Here is a 20,122-nt window from a genome sequence, read left to right as displayed (position 1 = left end):
GGATAGTTAGAGTCTGGCCTGCATTAATCTCTTATCACCTATTTTATAGTACAGCCCCCTCCTGTGCTTCAATATGAGCATGAGATTGGTCATGATGGCCTGCCTGCTCATGCAAGGACAGGACCTGTAATGTTTAGAATGATTCATTTTTCAAGCTATTTCCCAAAAACGTAATTTAATACATTTTACAGTTTCTAAACCTCTGAGTCACGAGCTTTAATACATCTTGGTAGCATTGTTGATTTCTCCAGATAAATTCTAATTTAGCTAAATTACTACTCAATTAAACAATTCAGTTTTTAAGTTGATCAAGCTTTTCATTCATACAAACTTAATGTGAGCATGGGGAAATGAGGATAGAATATGGATTTAGTGGCATTACAGAGCAATGTACATTTACTTTACCTCACACAATTCAAAGATTATGACACAATATTTGTGGGTTTTGCTTTCATTGTACTAAATTTGAAGCACTTCTTTTAAATTATCAGAGTTTTCATGATTAGTCCGACCAAACGAAAACACACAAAGTGAACTGAAAACAGAATTGTCACAGGCCAGATGCGAATGATGATTTTGGTTTCATATACATATAGAGGGAGACATGTGTTGCAGTCATGGCATCACACCTAGGATCCTGAAGACCTGTGCTCGCCAGCTGTCTCCTGTACTGGAACATCTGTTCAACCTGAGCCTGAGTCAGGAGAAAGTCCCGAAGCTGTGGAAGACGTCCTGCCTGGTTCCAGTCCCCAAGAAGCCGAGGCCATCTGACCCAGTCGCCCTCACATCCCATGAGATGAAAGTCCTGGAGAGATTGGTCCTAGCCCAGCTGAGTCCACAGGTGAAGACATTCCTGGACCCCCTGCAGTTTGCCTATCAGCCCCATTTAGGAGTCGATGACGCTGTCATTTACCTGCTGCAACGAGCCCATATGCATCTTGATGGTGGAGGAGGCGCTCTAAGGACCACATTCTTTGATTTCTCCAGTGCTTTCAACACCATTCAACCTCTGCTATTGGGTGAGAAGCTGCGGGGGATGGACGTTAATGACGCAGTGGTCCGAGTGGTCCGAACAAAACCACCTGAGGCTGAACATCAGCAAGACCAGAGAGATGGTGATGGACTTCAGGAGGAAGAAGACACCTTCACAGCCACTACGGATCAGAAGGGAGGTGGTGGAGGAGGTGGAGGACAACAAAAGCCTTGGAGTGGTGATCGACAACAAACTGGACTGGAAATCCAACACAGAGACTGTGTACAAGAAGGGGATGAGCAGACTCTACTTCCTGAGGAAACTGAGATCCTTCAACGTGTGCAGCAAAATGTTGGAGATCTTCTACCAGTCTGTGGTTTGCCAGCGCCATCTTCTTTGCTGTTGTATGTTGGGGCAGCAGCATCAGAGCCAGCGACACCAACAGACTTGATAAGATCATCAAAAAGGCTGGCTCTGTACTCGGACTCAGACTTGAGTCTTTTGAGACTGTGGTGGAGAGGAGGACGCTGAATAAACTGTTATCCATCATGGACAATGATCAGCACCCTCTCCATCACACAGTGGACAGACAGCGGAGCACCTTCTCCTACAGGCTGCTACAGCTCCGCTGTCGAAGGGACAGACACAGGAAATCTTTCCTGCCACATGCCATTACACTATACAATAACAGCTAAAATATATATATATATACAATATTTCTTATGACTACTGTTTGCTACTTTTGATATTTTATTATTATGTATATAATTTTTTACTGCTTGCTATTTTGATATTTTATTCTGTATAGTTTGTTCTTTATAGTCCTATTTCACAAATTTTCCCCTTTTCACTGTGTCATGCCTACAGTCACGGTACACTTTATTTTCTACACACTGCCATTTGCTGTAGATTTTTTTTTCGTGCAATACTTTTTCTTTTTTTTAATTATTATTTTTATTAACGAATTTATCATAACAAAAAAGAAAACAGTCATACCCCCAAATCCCCCCGCCCACACACACACACAAACCAAACAAACAAGCAAACAAATAAAACCAACACTGTCACCTATACACACACACCCACACACGCACTTCTGACTGATGGAGAGGGGTACAGATTAACAACAACAACAACAAAAAAGCCATGATGACACTTGCCAAAGGGCACAAAAAGTGTACCTTAAGACTTCCATGATAATCCTTAAACATCTTTGTACAGAGAGTAACAGCAGGCAATAAAAAAGATATAACAATGAATACAAATGTGATTAGGATGATTCCAAATGTTGCAGAACGGGACCCCATGTTTTCTCTAATGTGAGTTGGCATTTAAAATTAATATTTCGCAGTTTTTCTCAGTGAATGGCTGAAACCAATTCATGCAACCAGTTTTTGAAGCATGGTGGAGTTGGTGTTTTCCAATTTTTTAGAATGTTTTTTTGCTAATACCATGCCCATTAGGAGAGCTGCTTGTATGTTTGCAGGGAGCACTGATGAGTCCTCTGAGGCTCCAAGAAGAGCAAACTTCCTGTCAGGAGGGAGCTTCCTCTTATAAACCCCAGAGTTACTGAGTAAAACTTTATAACTCATGAACTTTATTATTGTCTTACAGCTGGTGCCAGTACTGTCTGTTTGGTTTTAACACACGGAGACATTAAAAAAAAATCACATCTTCAGTGGAACAACTCTAATTTAGGCTCACCTCTGTCCACACATTAATACTAAGGTCTTCATTTGAATATCTGAGTCTCTAGTGGATGCTGGACAGTCATTGTTGCAGTTTGTCTTAGACAGAAACAAGCACACGTGTTGGAAAAGCTCATACTGAGGTTATATCAGTGTATGTTAGAATCAGAACAGAGTATGTAAATGATGAGCTACAGGTTGACTTGATGTCAGAGGCTACCAACCAATTTGACTGAGGATGCACGAGAACTGCAGCAATACAATACAATACAATACAATACAATACAATATGCAATCATATATCACAGCTCATCTTTCTTCAATGAGGAGCTGTGTTTGCCAACATGCAAGCGCACAGTCCTGACTGGTTACTTTGGAGCATTGACTGCTGTGATGAAAAAGACAATCGTTGAGGAAATGAAGTTTTCATGCATCGTGAAGCCACATCTGTGGTTCTGGTTAGCAGTCTGGACTCTCAATCCAGTGACCGGGGCAGTGACTGCACTTTAATGTCGGGTTGAGGTGAGGTGTAGTAACAGACAAGAAACTCAAGCAGTCTTTAATGAAGTGACTTTTGTTTTGCTCGGTTTGACTGTTAAAACAATCCCTTCCGAAGAAAATCAACCAGAGGGCAGGAAAGACCATTGTGCAGGGTCCATCTCCTGTGAGAGACACTTAGATAATGGTGTGCTGAACTTAACCTAAATAATACAACTTATTGTCTTTTCTTTTATTGTTAAATTATGCTCTAAATTAAAGATTTGTGTATCTTTTCAGACATTTTCTGTGTGTGTGTGTAGCATGGAGGAAGCTCCAACTGCATTTCGTTGTGCATTCCTATTGTACAACACCTTTGATAAAGAATTATAAGAATAACTGCATGTTTGAATGCTTTCTCTAAAAACAGAATGGTGTGGTATGTTTAGAGATGAAGTTAATTGAAGTAATTAAATAATTAGCAATTCAAATAAAGATATGGTTTGAAGAAAAAAACAACAACAAACAAACAGTCGATTTATAAATTGAAGAAACCTTTCTGGATGACTGAAAATGACAAATCTTGAGTGGGCTTTGGAGGATTTGCAGTGTGTGACCTGTTTGTCAGTGGCCGCTTAGCTCCACCAGAGGGAGCTCTGGAGCCAAAGGTGTTTGAAGAGAAACAGTGTCCAAAATGGAAAGTCTTCAGGTTTTAAAATGTGAAGAGTTCAAGTCATTAATGCTCCATGCTGCAGTGTTTAGAAGCGGCAACTCCACCAGGCACACCTTTAGATTGATTATAATCAGTAATATCAGTTTGTGCTCACTTGCTGATGTTTCAACCACCTTTTCAAAGTAAAATCTTGGCATCTTATCAGCTGCAGTCACAGGCTTAAATTCCCTGGAGGAGACATCACAGGTTTTGACTATGAAACCATCCGCATCATGATGCATACAGGAAACACGTCCCATGCCCTCCCTCTCTAATGGGCTCAATCCCAAGCCATTATCAGGCTGTACTTATTCTCAATTTTGCGTGACACCACTGGCCACATATTGATCCCCCTCCACACATGAATGCATTTACAGAGATGAATTTAATAAGATGAATTTTATTGCTGTTGGTACTGATTTCTTTTTACTTATGGGGTGCTTGTATTAATAATAGCCAATTCTTATCTGTTCTTCACGCCCAATATACAGTTTACAGTCCAGTTTACAGAATAATATAATGTATTATTTCATGAGTAGGGGGCACTCGATGATGTCAGTGATGCATTGTACATTATTCCTACTGGTGATGACTATTTTTTATGATGATTTGATATTTGATTATATGGGGATGGGGTATAATCGCTGAATCCAGCGACAGGAGTTCAAATCTCGGTGGGACCTGATTTTAAAAACAAGAGTTGTCAAAGCAAAGTGATCACACCTGTGTGACTGGCTTGCATTGTGTTCTGATCTCGAGTAGCTGTCAACGCAATCCGTACATGACATTGTTCTTCAGCTCAAGCTCCAGATTTCCCGCCATGTCTTCCAGGATTGTCTGTATCATCACAGCAGTCACCAGGTCCACAGTCGAGATGCAGTTCCAAAGTAACCAGTCAGGACTGTGCGCTTGCTGGGTCGGCAAACACAGCTCCTCATTGAAGAAGGATGAGCTGTGATATGTAATTGCATATTGTATTGATCAGTCATATATGATGACATGTTCAGTACACTGTATCCTGGTATTCAACAAAATGTGAAATTAAAGTTTTTATCTTTCTAGTCAGGATGGCCGAGCGGTCTAAGGCGCTGCATTCAGGTCGCAGTCTCCCCTGGAGGCGTGGGTTCAAATCCCACTTCTGACAGCTGCTGTTTTTCACTGCAGCTGCTGCCTATGACATGACCCTGAGGACTGTCAGCAGTTATTTGTGTTTGGTGTCAATGACAGAATGCACTTCTACTGCATCCTCATCCCGAATGGGTTGGCAGTCTCTGACATCTCGTCAACCTGTATCTCTGTGCGTGTGTCGACACATAATTTACATACTCTGTTCTCACTGCGGTTTTCTAATAAAAGCTGTTTGTTGTGCTTTCATCACGGCAGTCGGGAGGTACACAGTAGAGGTCCAGTGTTAATGTTGCACTTGCATGTATGGCTAACACAGCTCCTGACATGATGATGTTGCGTTGTGGCAAAAGACGAGCCACGATATATTCTTGCATATTGTATTGTATCATGTATGAGAGTGTTCCACAGGAGGGTCAGTGACAGTTGTAAAAGTAAAGTGATAAGACCTGTGTGACCTTACATGTTGTTGCGTTGTGGCAAAACATGAGTCGTGATACATTATTCCATCGTGTATTATATTGTAATATACCGTATATCTAAGGTGCTGCGTTCAGGTCGCAGTCTCCCCTGGAGGTGTGGGTTTGAATCCCACTTCTTACAGCTGCTGTTTTTAAGTGGAACTGCTGCCAATGACTTGACGCCAAGGAAGACGTGTCAGCAATTATTTGCATGTTCAGAGACAATGAGAAATGAGAAAACACAGTTTTCTTGCAGCTACGGCTGCTTTCTGACATCCTCAGGTAGTCTTTGGTCTCAAGGCAACCTGGTGCTCTGTGCACATATTGTACAGGAGGGAGTTTCTCAGTTTGAGTGTGCGTGGTCTCATAATCGATCATGCTACTGTACTGTACGGCGAGATCACAGAATAATTTAGTATATCATGATGTTTTTCATGATATTGTACATTTTCTGAAAATACAATCAAGACATGAGTAAATGTTGTCGTGATCAAATGACCACGTTTGTTTGTTGCTCATCCAAAAAATACAACACACGACAGGTCAAGATACATGGATGCCACAAACACAGAAAAATGGACTAACAAATTAAAGTATTTAGTTCAGTTTGTCTCAGAAAGACAAACTAGTTGAGTGCAGAAGAACCCCAAAACAAACTGGTCAACACACAGTTAGACTATGAAACAACACAGCCTCTGCTTGAAGCATGGTAAGATACAGACAGGCAGAAGGCACCAGCACTGTATTTGTCTGCTGCTGTCAAATCAGGTTCCACCGAGACTTGAACTCGGATCACTGGATTCAAAGTCCAGAGTGCTCACCATTACACCATGGAACCACAAGAAGACTATACAGACAGCTGGAGAACAATTTCTGACATATCACTGGTACAATATAATATATATAAACTGACTTACGTATAAACAGTTTTCAAAGCACACAAATTAGGGGAGAACAGGAAAATTATGAGGTCATTCCGATAAGTCCGATATCATGACGAATAGTCTCGATAACATGGCCAACAGCCTCCTCTCACCCACCTCCTCCACAGAGTCCAGTGTGCAGCCCAGGACAGAGCTGGCCCTCCTGACCAGCTCGTTCAGTCTCTTCCTGTCCCGCTCTGTGCTGCCCGGGGCCCAGCAGACGACAGCGTAGAGGATAGCAGAGGCTGCCACAGAGTCAGAAAAAGTCCTGAGCAGCGGCCTGCACACTCCGAGCTCTTACATATTAAAATGTAATATATGATGAGTAAATGTTGTCGTGATCAAATGACCATGTCTGTTTTTTGCTCATCCAAAAAATACAACACACGACAGGTAAAGGTACATGGATGCCACAAACGCAGAAAAATGCACTGGTACTGTAACCAATAAACAGAGTGTACTCAGAGTCTGATAGCAGTTTACTATCGATCCAGTTTATTTACAAAAATTACAGGACTGAAGTTCATCTAACCTCATCACACTTTAAAGAAAATGCTTTAAATCTGAACCTTAAAGGAAACTTAATTATTAATACAATTGTGCAGTTATCTCAGTCCAAAAAAAAAACAAAAAAAAACGGATGGTCTTCAATCAGGAGTCTCTTTAAATCCAAAGGTGTACTTTAAGAGTCTTTAACAAAAAAGAGCGCTGGCCAGCAAAGAAACAAAACAAAATGCCTGCAACTCTGAAAGAAGTCCAGGAGGTGGCGTGACAGAAGCCAGAAGTTCTTCTCCTCAATAGCCCCAGGGGAACAGGATCAGTCTAGTGAGAAAGTCTCATATCAGCATGCAATACGAGGCAAGGAGGTGTAGAGCACATCTGTATCCTGCTGCAGCAATGACTGTCTGAGCCCGCGATCCCACCAGTAACATTGTCACAAACAGTGTTATCTAATGTATGTTACACAAAAACACACATTACCTCATGAAATAATGATCAAAACCCCACCATACAAAACAACACGCTGTCTTATAGCTTGGCTTAAATCACCATTAAATGTTTGCTTTTCAACCAACACAATTTGAATAGATATTACTTCAACATCTGCCTAGCATGGCGGCTGATTAACGATTAGCTAAAATCGCGGCTAACATGCTAATAACCTTAACAAAGTTATTAAAACTTGACCGTCATAAACGCAACATATTAAACAAAGGCAGACAACATTACATAGTGAGTATTAACGCTCACCTCGTGAGAAAGTCTCATATCAGCATGCAATACGAGGCAAGGAGGTGTAGAGCACATCTGTATCCTGCTGCAGCAATGACTGTCTGAGCCCGCACATTGTCACAAACACAGTGGCGGTCGTAAAACAGCCGTATTACGGTGTTGTCGTAAAAAATTAAAGGGACATTACATATTCAGCAAACATTATAACAGCCTGAACTGGCTGAAATTAGGGCTGGGTTACAGTACCCATTCATATTTTTATCAGCATGGCGGTGCTTTCAGAATGGCCTGCAGTCTATGCTGCATTCAAGTGACGTCAGGCATAATCAGAAAAACTCTTCCTCACTGGGGAAAATCCAAAATACCCCCTCATGTCAGAAAACAACTCGTTAACTCGATCAAAATTAGTTCGTTGCTGACTTGAATTAATCTTCGAAGTATTTTTCCACACGTTACACATAAAAAAATAGAAACATTAACTGAAATAGGCCGAAAGAACGACGAGCAAACGAGGGAACGGGGGAATTTACGTTACAACCTGAATGCAGCATGCGGCACAGCGTGCTTCTGAAAACAGAAAACAGTGAGACTTCTTCAGAGTTTCTGAAGGAGACAGTTCGCTGGTTATTCGTAAGAAATGTTCCAAGCGAGTTCCACGAGGAGGGAGAAATAGCACGAGCTGTAATACTTCAAACCTGATCAGCCACCTGACTCATAACCATCGTTTTGACGGAGTTTGGAAAGCGTATGAGGACGCCCGGGCTGCTAAAGACGCTAACGTTAGCAAGCCAGCCGCAAAGAAACCACCGGGACTGACACACATCAGCGAGGCTTTCAGAAACCCAAGAAATTTGCCAAATATGACCCACGGGCTAAGGTTATTGAAGATTAAATCATGGACATGATGACATTACTATGGACTGCACTTTTACACTTTGTTTACTTTGACAAGTCTAACTTGTGTCAGTACATTATGCACTGCGCATTATTTTTATTGTCATTGAGGAAAGCACTTTTTCACTTTGTTTACATAGAAATGTTTGAATCTAACTTGTGTCAGTGCATTCATTTTCTATGTATATTTAATTTTTGTAAACTTGTCCAAGACTCGGTCACACAACACGACGAGTCAAAGAATGAATAATTCTGAAAAATAAACAAATTAAACTAAACCCAACAACTGTATTTGACTTTATGGAATTATGTGGTGGCTAAAGTGTCTTGTGTGTTAAGATAACATTGTTTACAGCCTGAAATAGAGTAATTGGATTTGTAGCAAAAAAAAAAACAAAGTGTGTCTTATAATTGTAAATAGGAAGAAAAAGGTTACAGATGTGACCACTTTATATTCCAGTGGTTGTTTTGGTGTGTTGAGAACAGTGGCGATTGACAGCTCGGCTGACCAAATCAGCACGAGTGCAGGTTAATGACAGCATCTGTGTGATTGGCTGTGTGGACATTTTAGAGGAGAGATCAAAGTCTTCAACAACCAAATCTACGTGAATGAGTTGCTCTCATTGCAACCAGATGGAGGTCAACATATACGAAGGGAAGTATATCAGGTACAGAGTCAGTAAAATATATTTCAGCGTGCACATCATCCACACTGTGTCTGAAATGTTTTGCCTCTTGTTGTGTACATACAGCAAGAATCCAGCAGGTGACGCTGTTTGATTATTTTGTGCATCAGATCCAGCTTCATCTGACAGGATTACAAAACTGAATCCAGTCAATACACAGAAAAGCTTTATGCTCTTACAGGATATGTATGTTGTGGTAGAATATGTACACAGAAGCCAGTGCCGGCATGTCTGGCTTGTAATGCATCAGTGTTGACAGAGGATGGTGCTTTTGTCTTCAGTAATAACGAACACCATCAACCAAACATGGTTGTTCACAAGCAAACGAACAACCCAAAAAAGACACATATACAGAGGTGGAAGTTTTCAGATCCTTCAGTGAAGTACATGTAGTAATAGCCCAATCTAAAAAAAACTCTATCACAACACTGGTTCTTGAAACTTTGGCAAAAACATGTCCCACTAAGAAAAGTGCTAATTCTGTTGGAAATAATTAACATTTTCATGAAAAAAAGAATCAAGGTTATAATCAGGGGGTCCTTGCACATATGTAAGGTTCTTTTATAGGTTTATTTTTATTTTTTATTAATTTAATGATTATATGCTGGCCTATGGCCTACAAAATCAGTTATCCTCAGGTAGGAGATAATAATTTCAACTTGATTAAAAAAACAAAAAGTAATTATTGACTTGAATAATATATTTACCACATGAAAGAGTCATTACAATATGTATAAAAACTACAAACTGGGCGGTTTGAACAATATTTACTATTATTTTGTGGTTGCTCAAAATGTGTCCCACATATTGTCACCACCGTCAGATATTTATAAAAAGCAATAAAATCAGGCACCTACAAGGTCAGCTACATTCCTGAGGACCCCATTTTCAAACCTTCAGCTCCACTGCACGCTTCAAGATCGCTCAAGCTCCTGTAAGTTAGCAATTTTCTCTTAAAATGGTTCATATTTTTGGAAACTGCTACTGTCGCAACCATAACATGTCAACACCATCTCTTTTGTATAAAAATATTACATTAGATTTTGACATAAATGTATACTTTTTAAGAAGAGGTATGAAGTAGCTAGCAACAGAGGGGAAGCAAGATGGCTAATGATAACAACTCATGCATATCATGTGAAAGAGTAGGTTTTTGTCACCACCGTCAGGATGGTGACGATGGTGACATACAGTCTGACGGTGGTGACAAAAACCTCCAAAAGGTCCTTAATGGAGGCTAGAATAAAATTGTTGTTCACAATAAATACCAATATGACCTGCAATGTTTCATTAATCCCTTTTTTTTGTAATTCCCCCTATATTTCTTCCATATCGTCCGACCCTAGGGGATGGGATGTGTCTTCCCCTCTCTCAAGTCACTATTATGCCATGTTCATTTGGCTTGTGTCATTACATCTCCAATGACTAAAGCCAAATAAAAATGGCATGACAACATTTAACCAAATCTAACATTCACTGTAATTCCCCTCAATTTCATAGTCATTACACTCAAGTTTGACTTTATGTATTTTAGGAAGTTATGGCTAGGCAGCAGCTATCTGTGGAGGAAAGAAGGAGAAGAAACAGGGAATATCAAAAGAAACGGAGAGAGAAAATTCAGAGTGATGCAGAGTTGAAGGAGGAATACCTCAAAGATGGAAGAAGAGGGTAAAGAAAGGGAAGATAAAAAATATCAATGACTTGAATGAAAGGGAAAAGAGAAGTCAGAGAAAGGCTTGGAAACGTAGACAAAAAGCATCAAGAGAACGTAAGAGAAAGGGCTCAGATCACCCAGAAACGCAGGAGGAAATGGAATGGGAGGAAGGTGAGCAAGAGCCAATGGAGCAAGAAACACTGACCAAGAGTGGTCCTGATGGGACTGTGACAGAGCTATCTGCTGATTTAGTTCATTGTGGAGATTGGCTTGCGGTCATTTATGACCAGAACTGGTGGTTAGCAAAGGCTGTCACTGTGTACGCTCATCATCAAGATGTGGAAGTGGAGTTCTTCCACCCTCATGGGCCCAACACACGATTCTATCCAAAAGCATCTGGAAAGGATATGTGCTTCATACCATTTGACCATATTCTGGTCAAACTTGTGGAACCGTCATCACCAGGTCGTGTGAGCAGGACGAGGGAGATATACGACCTGTCTGCTGAAGTCATGGACTTCATAGAGGAGAAACATATACACCGTATACTTCCCGATAAAGCTAAATGAGTGGTGGAGTGATGTAAAAAAGTCAGGGAATACTCACGGGAGGTCAAATATGAATGTGTGTGTTTTGTGGTATTTACACAGAATGCGTTCTGTATTCTGAAACATTTCAGTGAATGGAAAAAGACTGTAAGACGTAGTTATTCATTTACCTTTTCTTCATGTCCAATACACAGTTTATAGTCTAGTTTACAGTCTAGTTTATAGAAATATGATCTATATTAGTTGGGGGGGGGGAGGGGTTACTTATGGGGTGCTTGTATTAATAATAGCCAATTCTTATCTGTTCTTCACGCCCAATATACAGTTTACAGTCCAGTTTACAGAATAATATAATGTATTATTTTATGAGTAGGGGGCACTAGATGATGTCAGTGATGCATTGTACATTATTCCTACTGGTGATGACTATTTTTTATGATGATTTGATATTTGATTATATGGGGATGGGGTGCTTTTAATGATATTGCTTAGTTGTACCTTATATTGCTTGAAAATGTTTATCACAGTGTTCAGGATTGTTATTGCTATTGTAATTGTCACCACCGTCAGATTAGTGTCACCACCGTCAGAGGGAGTTTTATTTGTTTTAAATGAATATGCTTACAATATGTTTCTTCAGTGCTGTTGAGTTATTAAAGTAATAGTCTCTTTTAATACTAAAATATGTATACAGTATAAAAATGAACAAAAGTGAGTATTCAACATTTAACAGTATATATGTATACTAAGAATGCCAGATAATGATTTTAAAACTATAAATACATATTCGACCACATATATATAAAATAATTTGCTTTTTATTGTGTCTGACGGTGTTGACAAAAACAAAGCAATAACTTGAAAACGCCTATTTTATAAAAGAAAATACAAAATGAGGAGGTTGCAGTACATTGCTGAACAGCCAAGACCTTGGTCTATAATGATATACCTTAAGCTTTTGTCATTTAACTAACTTTTTATTTTCAAAATTACAACATGTTTTATCCAAATTCCCAAGAATCAGTGACAAGTACAATTACTGCTCTGTGGTCAGAATGTTACGTGAGAGCAGTTATAGATGTATGAAAATGTACCTAAAGTGTCAAACCCCTATGATCAGTAATATATCGTTGATATTGGACTGGATAGGATGAGCAAGCATTGACATTATATACTGCTGGGTAGTTAAACCTATAAATTTCACCATATTTAATACAGAAATCTCATCACTGTGTTTTTATGCTTAATTGTAGTCAAGTGGCAAGTACAAGAGTTCCTTGAAATGTAGTGGAGTTCAAATATAAAGCAACATTAAATAGAAATAATAAAAAAAACTTTTGGTTCCATGGTGTAACGGTTAGCACTCTGGACTCTATCCAGCGATCCGAGTTCAAATCTCGGTGGGACCTGTTTTTTTACAAATGAGATTTGTAAAAGCAATGTGATCGGACCTGCGTGACCACATCTGGAGGTAGTCTGGCTTTCATTGTGGTCTGATCTTGAGCGGGTGTAAACGCAATCCATACAGAAGATTGACAAAGATTTTTCATTTCTCGAACGTTATGACGGCAGCAACTGTTGTTGTGTTGCTGTGTTTTTCATCACGGCAGTCACCAGGTCCACAGTCGAGATGCAGCGCTAATGTTCCAAAGTAACCAGTCAGGACTGTGCGCTTGCATGTTTGGCAAACACAGCTCCTTATTGAAGAAGGATGAGCTGTGATATATGATTGCATATTGAAAATGTCCACTACATTTTAACTTTCATAGTCAGGATGGCCGAGCGGTTAGTTGCAATTTCCTGCATCACCTCTTGTCTGTGGAAGATTAGCTCACTTCCTGAAGTGGGCGAGCCAGTACAGGATTGCTTTTTCTCTGCATCAACATACTTGTCCATACATGGTGATATCATGTACGGGTGTTCCAGTGAAGTTGCCAGGTGCTGCATAGTGGTTCCATGGTGTAATGGTTAGCACTCTGGACTCTGAATCCAGCGATCCGAGTTCAAATCTCGGTGGAACCTGATTTTAAAAACAAGTTGTCAAAGCAAAGTGATCAGACCTGTGTGACGGGCTTACATTGTGTTCTTGGGTCCGTTTCACAAAGCAGGTTCAACAAACTCTGAGTGTAACCCTGAACTCTGAGTTGATCAACTCTGAGTTTTCGATTCCACAACAGCAGATTTGAGTTAGTTTGATGAACTCAGAGTAGGTTCACCTCGACTTAAGCGCGTGCACCGCAACTATAAAAAAGACAGCATCAATGGAACCCCGATTTGAGGAGTCACCATGGCAACGGGGAAGCGGAAGGCTGCGTACTTCACGCCACTGGAATTAGATATTTTAATGCGCTCATACAGCGAGCATGAACACGTTTTTAGACGGAAGTCCAACACTGCTGCAGCTGCGAAGGAGAGGGAGACGGCGAGAACATTGCTGCTCGGGTCAATGCGTGAGTATAAATGTGGTCCTTTGAAATCACAATAATATTACAGGGCAAAACTGCTTGAATGGTTGCCTATTAATTTATTTCATTTAGGGGCAATCCCACGGGGGAGAAGCGCACTTGGCAGCAGCTTAAAATGAAATATAAAAACATTGTTCAAACAAGTCAGACCTCGGCATGAGCTCATGGAGGTAGCTACCTCATTTTTATCATGTTTCACATTGTAAAGTAAATATTAAGTGGCTGTTTGTGCAGTTGTTTTATCCCCAACATAATGCTGTTTTCACACACATAAATATAAGTTTTTTTCTTCTTTCTGCTACCTTTCATTGTAAAATTGGGTATATTGTGTTCATATGTTTTGTTTTTTGTTAACGAATGAAATAAAATTTAAAAATGAAAAAAAAGTGTTCTCATCTATATCATGTTATGTTAAATAATTAAGCCTGTATTTAAACTAACACAGACTTTTACTCAGCCAACAGAAAGAAGGCAGATGCACGAAGAACGGGTGGTGGCCCAGCACCGCCACCTCTAACTGAGGCAGAGGAGCTGTCCCTAAGCCAGAATGTAGGAGGGCCAGTGGCTGAGGGAATCCCTGGAGGGAGTTCATCCTCTGAGACCACCACCCAAGACACAAGTGCCTTCATAAAATGTAATATGCCTTGGCCTATATGTATATATTTTAAAGCCTATTCATAAAAATATTTCTTTTCCTTTCATGTCTTTTTTTTCTCCGTTTGTCCCAACAGATTCTGATGGTACTGTCTGCCTGGTGGAGCCACGTCAAGCCACAACAGAGCTTGTAACTGTAAGTAGGCAATACTCCAAAGATTTTGCAAAATGGTCCATTTAAGTATACTGAAACATATCACTCATCTAGGATGAAGACTACAACGAAACTCTGACTGCTGCCTTCACAGAGGGGGATCCAGAAAGGCCTATAGAGGTAACATCTTCATATGTTGCTGATAGTTGCCTTCCCATTTACATTTATTGACATTCTGGTGGAATATAGAGTGTGACATTTAGCCTACACTGAAGTATTAACACATTCTCATCCTTTTTAACAGGGCATGGCTGGGCAGCAGCAGGAAGGTCCCTCAACTTCCACTGCACAGATTGACACAGTGAGATGAATATTCAGTGAACACCAGAGGTTCAGTCTGTGGAATTTGTGTGCAACTGTATCATTTAATGTCCTCCTTATGTATTCCCAGTTACCTGTAAAAGAAATCTACAAAATCTATCTCCTGAAAAAAATACAAAAAACTGAAAAAGACATGCAATACCTGGACCGCAAGATAAAAATTGCAGATCTAGAAACTGCAATACTGGAGCACAAGTTATAGGTGGGTGCATGGTGAACTATGTTAATGATATTAACTATTGGAACATTAAATAAACAAGCTCTTTTATTTGTAGGAAATAAAGAAGACCAAATGAAATGTGTATTATTGATTTATTTGACTGCTGTGGTGGTGGTGATGGTGACTTAATCTCGGAAATGATTATGGCATATGGTGTCTCTGACTGCTCTGCCATCCTGCATAGCTGGCAGGTGGAAGGGGTCATCATCAGGGTCGTCCATTTGTAGGGCAGGTTGTTGCTCTCCTGTAATAGTAGCAATATTATGAAGAGCAACACAAGCCTCAATAATATCACAGGCCCTCGCAGGGGTCACCCTCAGGTGACGTAGGCACTGGAAACGGGCTTTCAGCAGGCCTATGGTCATCTCCACCCGGGCTCTCGTCCTGCAGTGAGCCCGATTGAAGTTCTGTTGGGGGCCTGGTTCAGGGTCAGGGTAAGGGGTCAGCAGCCTGGGTTGGCATGGGTAACCCCTGTCACCCAGCAGAAGGCCGTCAAACTCTCCTGTAATGTATAGTTAGAGTATATTAAAGGAGGGAGACAAGTGAATTGTGCAAATCTTTAGGCTGCTTACCACGTTGCAGTCTGTTGCTCAGGTTAGACTCACGATAAATCCTTGAGTCATGAACAGACCCTCCACATTGGAAATAATGTATCCGGCATCACATATGATCTTGACAGTGCAGAGAATGACAGATGTTTAACTATGATGCAGTCTTTAACATTTTGAAACAGTAGTCAGTCTACATGTACCTGCACATTTATGCTGTGAATGGACTTCCTATTCACATAGTCTGCTTCATTATGTGAAGGAGCTGTGATGGAGATATGTGTGCCATCTATGCAGCCAATCACACTGGGAAGACATTAAAATGACTAATCCCAGTCTGAGGTTGCAGCACGTCATTAACCAAATATAATTTAAAATTCATTTAACGGATCTCTACATCATCAATCCTGTGGAACCCCCCCTTGATGACTCTGACGGGTTTATGTCCAGGCAAAACGACAAAGATTGGTAAAAGCCGTTTCAGGGCCAGGCACACTTTTCTCACCGGCCTGCATACAGTCGCCTTGCTCAAGTGCTCTGCATCTCCGACATTGTAAAGAAAACTCCCATTTGCAAAAAAACGCAGCGCAACAGACAATATCAAAAAGATAACTGTCTGGAAAAGCAAGAGCATCTATGCGTGGTCTGATAAATATCTCCAGACGAATATTCCATTCTCTGCACAGTATTGCTGCACCTTCATCCACGGGATCATGATCAAAAGGACATGCCATGTCAGCGAAAAAAAGTCACCACCTACTGTGCCTAATGGACTTCCACTGACTGATATTTTTAATGATTTTTTTTTAATAACAGACGGCAGAACTGTGGCAAAACTCGTCTGCCGACTCAATGAATGAATGAAGAGGTGAAATACGGTGTGTGGTTGAAAGAGGGCGGAGACACAGAGAAACTCGAGGTTCACTGAGTAAAACCTGGGGCCTGTTGCACAAAAGTAGAATTTAGACATCCAGGATAAGTTATTGAGCCTGGCTCAACCAATCCAAAACAACAGAGTTCAGGCTTAATTGGTTGCACAAACGCCAAGCCAGGATAAGTAGACACGGATTTATCAAGACAGGTGAAACCAATCCTGGATAAGTTGCAGCACACAGCTCCTCAAATAGGGCCCGCAATCATTCACAGATTCACTGATTCACCATGGCATCTCGTGCAGCGTACTTCTCCCCGTTGGAGCAGGAGATAATTATGGACACATATGAAGAGGTGAAAGACCAAATTAAAAAAAAGGAAACATCGCCACTGTCGTAAAACAACGAGAGAAAGTGTGGCAAAGTATTGCAGATCGCCTGAATGCGTAAGTATTGCACAAAGACACACTCACGACTCCACTGAAACCATCACAATTACAATCCAAATAGTTTATTAACCCATGAGAACCCGGACCCATTTCTGCTTTTAGGAAAATTATGGGGGACATAAGACAGACTAAATAGACCACATGTACACATTTCTGACTTTTTTTTCAAAACACCACCCCCTACTGTCCAAGATCTCAAATGATGTGTCACATTGGGCGTTGAGAACTCGGATTATGTCATGTTTTAGGAAAATTTGGACGTGTCACACCTGTGCCACCGTGGGTTCTTATGGGTTAACATTCCCAAAAACGTAGTTGTATTCTGATTATGAAACAGCTGGAACTACCAGTGAAATTGACTGCAGATGTGAGTGAAATCATGTTAATGCAGCTCCGTATTTGCTCCTCATGCTCCTCTGTTGTTTCATTCATTATGTATGTGTGTCCTTTGTTAATTTTTTAATTTAATTTATTATTTTCAGATTAAACATGACTGGGCCCAAACGAACTTGGCAGCAAGTCAAGATAAAGTACAAGAACATCCTGCAGAACGGTAAGTGCCCTGACAAATATTATGCATGTAAATACTTTGTACCCAGAGGGTGCCTGCTCACATATTGTCTGTACTTATAGCAATTAAAAAAAAACCCACAAGCAAGGCACGGGTGGTGGGTCACCACTAGCTGACCTAACCCCTCAGGTGCCCATGAGGGACATTTTGTGAACAGGAAATCCTTTCACAGCATTAATGTTCAGGTGAACATGACTTTATGACATTAATGAACACTGTACATTGCTTGTGATGTGCATTGATTGGTTTAATAGTCTACATCTTATCATTTCAGATGGTCTGCAATGCTGACTACCTGATCAGCAAAGCCAGGCCACTTTGCCTGATGGCGCACGCTGCTGGGGGACAGAGGGTATGCCTGTGAGCCTTTTTGCCTCACACCTTACGCAGACCCTCAGGGAGCACAGCAGGCATATAACAATGCCCATGCCAGGACAAGGGCTCGGATCGAGATGACCTTTGACCTTCCAATGTCTGCACCATCTGAGGGTCAGTCCAGACAGAGCGTGTGATATTACTGTGGCTTGTGCTGTCCTCCATAATGTGGCCTGTCTGAGGAAGGAGAGGGCCCCCAGAGTGCCCTCAGATGACGACAGTGGTCGGCTGATCAGAGACCAATATGTTTTAAATTATTTCAGTTAAAGTGCGTTCTGTACATTTAAGTTGAATATGGCCTGCAATAGCAGACAGCTATTCATTTGGCCTATTGTGCTGTGTACTGTGTGTACAGGCCTGACATTTGTCTGTTCATTTGTTAAGTATGGATTTGTCCTGCATTTATTGCAGTGTGCAGACATGCAGGGTGTTTTATATACAGACCTTTGAGAATGTGTATTTATTCTTGCGATGAATGATAGGCTTTGATTCTGTGCTTTCTATCTTGTAGAGCACTGTGTGACTTCACTTTTGAAAGGAACTGATGGATTACTTGCTTTGATTTATTCTATTCAATAAAGGAACGTCATGTCATCATGTTACTGTATGATGTGTATTTTTATATTGATTCCTTTTTTTCAAACATGTAATAAAAAAACAAAGCAAACAGACAAAAAGTGATAATAAAAATAAAGAAGAAAAAAGGTGTCACCCTCTTCAATTCATGTTGATCTCAGATTACATGAGTGAAAGGGAGTAGGAAGAAGTGTAAACTTATTAAACCCTACCCCTTAAGTACTATTACATTTTTATCAAAAAACTCATGACTGAAATATCCTGATTCATCCTCAACCTACACATAATTCATATATTCAGCAATTACCGATAAATAACGTGCACAGTATGCAGGCATTGACGGTTATATTATGTATAGAAAAAAGTGTTGTGATTCACAACACACACCCAAATACCTATTAGTCATTACTATATCACGCAAGAATCAATTCTTTATACCTTTTTTTTAACTGACTTATGTTAGATATTTGTTTTATCTCTACACACAATTTGTTCCATGGTTTTACTCCACAGATCGTAACACAAAAACTTTTCAATGTAGTGCGCACTTTAAGAATCTTAAAATTTGACTCACCCCTTAATTTATAACATCCCTCTCTATCACAAACCGTTTCTGAACATTACCTGGCAGTAAGTTATTCTTTGCTTGATACATTATTTGCATAGTATGCATAGCATAGTATTTGCATATATATATTATATATGATTGCAATTAATGATCACAAATGTTTAAATAATGACAGTGGGTCTCGTTGAATGTGATAGGAATGTGTAGTGGGAGGTGGAATAAATATTGGTTTCCATTTGTGGTAACTGCTGACTGAGATAAGGGATGAGATTAAATAGATCCTGGAATTTAGCCTGGTCTGGAGCAGGCTAGCTCCACAGAATATATCTCCATGGTAACTTATGTCAAAACATATCCCACTTCCCCTTATCCCACTTTTGTGCAACCAGATCAAGGATAAGTTGATCCAGGATAACCAACATATCCTGGATTAATCCCTTATCCTAGTTTTGTGCAACAGGCCCCTGGTCTCTGATTCTGACCGCCTGACTGTAGTCACTTACTTGATGCAGGAAGTCGTGAACCCACTCCTTGTTGTTTTGATATTTTAAAGCAAGTGGTTGCCTGCTGGTGATTTCAGTATTCACTGTGTGCACCCTTGACTAAATGTAAGGGCTGTGATCCCAGGGCGTCCCAGTGTTGTCATTCTAATGAGTTTGTTTGAAACATGACAGCTGTGATGAGGCTGGACGCGTCCTGGGGACGGCTTCTATGTTCCAGATGTTTTTATTGGATAAACCTGGATTCTGTGAGAACAACAAAGACCCGGAAACTCAATTACAGTTAGATGCTGACTGATCTCGTCGCCACGTAGCACGAGTGAAATGGTTGGTGCCGCGGCTGTGCCACGTGCGTAAAATGCGCGCCGCACCTGGTGGCACAGATGTGGAAGCTGCTGATGTGTGATGATAACAAGTGTTTCATAAAGTGAAGGGACAGAAAAGTTCATATAAACAGGTGTGAGCAACAGACACA

The 20,122-nt window shown here is 40.6% G+C and overlaps 3 non-coding genes across 3 annotated transcripts; 2 read left to right on the top strand and 1 right to left on the bottom strand.

Annotated features, from left to right (window-relative positions):
- The first annotated feature begins 4,911 nt into the window (after positions 1–4,911).
- On the top strand, positions 4,912–4,994 carry trnal-cag. Its single transcript has one exon. It is a non-coding gene; the product is annotated as a tRNA-Leu (tRNA).
- A 1,208-nt stretch (positions 4,995–6,202) lies between these two features.
- On the bottom strand, positions 6,203–6,274 carry trnaq-uug. Its single transcript has one exon. It is a non-coding gene; the product is annotated as a tRNA-Gln (tRNA).
- Positions 6,275–13,324: 7,050 nt separating this feature from the next.
- Positions 13,325–13,396, top strand: trnaq-cug. Its single transcript has one exon. It is a non-coding gene; the product is annotated as a tRNA-Gln (tRNA).
- Positions 13,397–20,122: the final 6,726 nt, after the last annotated feature.

Source organism: Chelmon rostratus, chromosome 5, assembly GCF_017976325.1.
Source record: "Chelmon rostratus isolate fCheRos1 chromosome 5, fCheRos1.pri, whole genome shotgun sequence".
NCBI classification, from domain to species: Eukaryota; Metazoa; Chordata; class Actinopteri; order Chaetodontiformes; family Chaetodontidae; genus Chelmon; species Chelmon rostratus.
The sequence above is the reverse complement of the archived record's forward strand: the minus strand, read 5'-3'. Positions and strand labels throughout refer to the sequence as shown.